Below are 4684 nucleotides of genomic sequence, written 5' to 3'. Positions count from 1 at the left end.
CTTGATCACATAGATCATACCTTATATTTTGCTTGTAATTTCTCAAATGACTTGTGCAACATGGGGAATATCACCAGTGCTATTCAATTGGAGGGAATTGCTTAAAAGGAAAACTGCTAAGAAAGCAGAAACTCTTCTTAAGCTCCGATGGAAAGATGGCAGTGAGCTGTGCTAGAGAAGGTACTGGAGAAGTACAAAGGAATGGGAGTGATCGCAGCAGTGTAGGCTCTGGCTGCAGTCCACATTGAGTAATTGCATCCTGTCTCTTGAAAGCCCCCTGCAGTTCCAATCAGATATGGTACTCAGCTTCATTTCTTTTCTAATGTCTGTGCTCTGATGCAAGGATTGGATGAAAGGACCAGGAAGCTGAGTAACTGTGACAGAGAGCCTCAATGTTTCCCTATCATTATCTCCATCCTCACACTTGAATGGCATGTCTCAAGTCTCATTCTCATCTTCAGAGAGGTTGCTTGCATTATCTTCTGGAGAAACGGCATAAAAGTGAGAATAAAAGCAGAGGTAAATATTTGTGAAGAAACCCAGTTTTTGTTTCAACAATCTCCTCCCTTGCAAGCAAGAATTATCTAATGAACTGTGAGCCACAGCGATAGGTATTAGGTTTTGGAAACTGAGGGCCTCCCACCAATTGACTTTTGCCTAAATTATTTAGGTATTTCATCTAGTTTTGGTCACAATGCTGCTCTCAAAGAGATGGAGGAGAGGAGGTGGGGAGACGGAATCCCCCCCACCCTCATAACATCCCCCATTATACTCAGGTCCATTAAGAGCAAGCTCCTCAATGATTTCCTCTTCTTGGCCCATAATGAAGTCAAATTGACTCTGATTGTCATCAATAATTAATGAGGCCGATGGTTCTCTGCATCTCCAGGCCATTTGGCAGATGGCACTGTCGATTTACTCTTGTGCCTGCTATTCTGGAAGCTTCTCAAAGTGGTTTATGTTGTAAAATCTAGTTACAAAGAGCTTTACACTTCAAGCATTCTCTGGGTTTTGACATTCTGTGTGTTATTTTTTTCTTCCTGTGACTATGGCAGAAGAGGAATAACCAAGTTATACTGTCAGAGTTCATTTTCCCCCTCACCTGCAAGATGAACAAAATAAGAAAACATATATGTATTTACAGCCAATGAGAAAATATACTGGTTAAGATAAATGGCCTTGTAGGAAGATATAAAGCACCTAGTGACCCAATACCAAAAAGAAAGATTTATTTTGAAAGCTGAGACATGTCCAAGAAGCAGTATTCAACCAAAATTTGAAAGCTTACAAGCTTAAAGAATTCTTTTTGCAGTCCAAGCTAAGATAAATGGCTCAGGTATTAGTGAGAGCTGAGTGAGCCTAGGTGAAAGTTTGAAGAAAAATTACCCCCCAGGAGTGGTACATACATATTACCTATTAGATGACCTTAAGGAAAATGTCCATGGAAACTTCTATTGTCAGCGGGGCTGGGACTCTGTCATAGGACTTTTCTTTGACTTTCCTTACGTTAATTCAACGTCAAAGAAAGAAGATCAGGTTAGGTGGGGTGCCCAGTAGAATATACCTAACATGCAGTCATAGCAAAATAAATATGCCCTGGATGTAAAGAAGACCTAGGATAATTTCTAGGTTGATACTATAAACCAGTGTTCCCTTTCCAAAGGTCTTCCAGAAAATTAAAGCTTGGTAAATCCCATATTCACCAGAGTATATTACCTGAGAGTATTCTCTTGTTTGAAGCCATTTTTCTGGTTAAGAAACAGGAGTCTGGGGTTAAAATGGTTTCTTAGAAAATAAGCATATTTTTGTTCAGAGGCTTTAAAAAAATATCTACCAGGGATAGAGCTCCAGAAAAGGTAGGTCTAAGAATGGGCTTTCCTCTGTGCAGATCCTGTCTCTGGGGAACAGGATAAATTATGGAGTCAGAGAAATTTCTCTTTATCTTCAGAGCACTTACTTAGCTTTACCAATAGCTAGCTTCCCACAAAGTAATTGAATTACACATTAAGTCATAGCTTCAAAGGAGACCTACTTTGTGACCATAATTTTACATTGCAGTTTCTTCTGATTCAGGCTAGTGTCTGGGAGGTTTAAAATACTTAACCTTTCTTTTTAGAAAGATATTTTTGTGTATTTATGTTGAAGCAGGAACTCTCAATATACTTCACCTAGCACAGAAATGGTCCCAGATATGCAAATCATGGGGCCTATATGGTTGGATTGTGAGGACTGACGTCTTTAAGTACTTAAAAATATAAAAAAAATACGAGAGAGCTTTCTCCAGTGTCTCTGGAAAGACTGGGGGCTTGGTGTGAACTAGCCAGTGTTTGGATGGAAGTTATATCTTTGAAAAGAGCAATGAGCACGTCAAAGTACAGCTGTTGCACAGAAAGGCATGGTTTTTAATAAACCTTGCCTTCTCCTTGACTACCACCAGGTGCCATATTCTACCCAGGTTACTCTTACTTTGCACAAGTCCTTGATATGTTGGCTCTGCCAACCCTGCACTGTTAAAACAACTGCTAAGCCTCCGTCAATGATAACTGAGCATGTCTCCTTCAAGGACAAGTAAAAATGAATTACTATAGACCTTATCTGTCAAATGATTGAGAGAAGACATTAGACAGTTCACGTGAATTATGAATGTGGACACCTCCTTCTTCCTGTCTTCTACTGTATGGGACTCCATCTTTATACTCACCAACATGAAATCCTGGTCCCATTTTGTACACAAAGAGATGAAGTTGTCAGTATTTGAGATAATGAAGGCAATAGGATTAGACATGATCTCCTAGAAATAAAATAACTCACATGTTTTTTGGTCTTTTGCAGGTTTTCTGTCCCTACATTTACTCATCATCTGAGACAAAGGCATTGCTATTGGTAAGAAAGGATTGAGAAGATACACACATAAAGTCATTGCTCGTACCTGTAATCTTTCTTTAAAATTGCATTTTGTGCTTGTGTGTTTTTTTTTTAAATTATGAAAGTGTTACTTAATCAATGTTGAAAACTCTTTTTTTTTTTTTTTTTTTTTCTGAGACAGGGTCTTGCTTCATTGCCCAGGCTGGAGTGCAGTGACACAATCATAGCTCACTACAGCTTTGAACGCCTGGGCTCAAGCAATCCTCCGTCCTCAGCCTCCTGAGTAGCTGGGACTATAGACACACGTTACCACATCTCACTAATTTTTAAACTCTCTATATCGTCTATACTAGTCGTAAGCTCCTGGCTTCAAGCAATCCTCCTGCCTTGGCCTCTCAAACAGTTGGGATTATAGACATGAGCCACCATGCCCAGTCAAAAACTCTTAAAAGATAAAAATATTAGAATCAACCATAACCCTCCAATTCAGAAGTGATAGATATCAAAATTTTTAAATAATTATATTTTGAAATTTTAGTATTTTGGATACTAAATACATACACAGCACAAAGAATTGGACCCCTACTAAAGAGACCGTTTTGTATCGCACTTTTAAAACAATAACATAGCAGAAGCCTTTTGTTAGGCTATTGAAACTCATTAACAAGGCAATTTTTAAGAGCTGCATAGAAGGTATTTCATTATAGGGAGGCACATGTTTTATTCAATACTTGTAATTTTGAGAGGTAGAAAATATGTCTATTGTTGAAATGAAACAGTTGGAGATGATCCAGAGCATAAAAATGGGAGGAATTCAATTCGATATATTTGACAACAACACATGTTGAGCATCTCTAATCTGAATATCTGAAATCTGAAAGGTCCCCAAATCTAAGGCTTTTTAGAGCACCAACGTAGAGACCAAAGCCTGCTGCTGTTTGTTTCTGTTGTTAAAGCCAACACAGACACCTGGTGATGCTAGTGTGCTGTTCTGTTACCTTGAACACGTTATTTTTTTCCTGTAATCGTAGGAGGTCATTTTTTTTTAATTGTTAAGCACTTACGTGTGAATAAGCATAAGAAAAGGATTGCTTATCAGGAACGTATAAATTCAAAGTAAGAAGTTATGGTGATGCCAAACAACCACAGATTGTCCACATGGATGGCTGAGATAGTGACACCTTTGCTTTCTGATGGTTCAGTATGCACAGACTTTGTTTCATGCATGAAAGTATTAAAAGTATTGTATGAAATTATATGCAGTCCTTTGTATAAGGTATATATGAAACATCAAGGAGTTTTGAGTTTGAGCTTGGGGTCCCAACCCCGATATCTCATTATGTATATGCAAATATTCTAAAATTTGAAAATACTGTTAAACTGAAACACTCCTGGTCCCAAGCATTTCAGATAAAACATATACAATCTATATTTTAAGTGCCATGTGAAAGGTAATCTGTTGATTGTGGAGTCACAGGATGAATAAACATATACCTTCTTGCCAAAGGAGATTTCATTAGTAATAATAAGTGCCTTATTTTCTATCACAGTTTATAGTTATATTAACCTTTGCCAAATACTGTTCATTTGATCTTCACTAAGATACGGGTAGAGCTTATGATGCCCATTTTACAGATGAGGCTCACAGAATTTAATGACATGTAATTAGCTCCTAAGAAACTCAACAGCGAAGCCTTTTGTCACCTTGTGCCCTTTGCTTTCCCCAGCACTGTCTTCCTGGCAGAGCTCTTGGTCCCACTCCGGCTTCTTGCCTGCCTTTCATCATCTGCTGCCTCTGGCCAGTGGGTTACTATGAGGA

The sequence above is a fragment of the Cebus imitator genome, unplaced genomic scaffold (assembly GCF_001604975.1).
Source record: "Cebus imitator isolate Cc_AM_T3 unplaced genomic scaffold, Cebus_imitator-1.0 Scaffold0, whole genome shotgun sequence".
Classification (NCBI taxonomy): domain Eukaryota; kingdom Metazoa; phylum Chordata; class Mammalia; order Primates; family Cebidae; genus Cebus; species Cebus imitator.
This window is presented reverse-complemented; position numbering follows the sequence as displayed.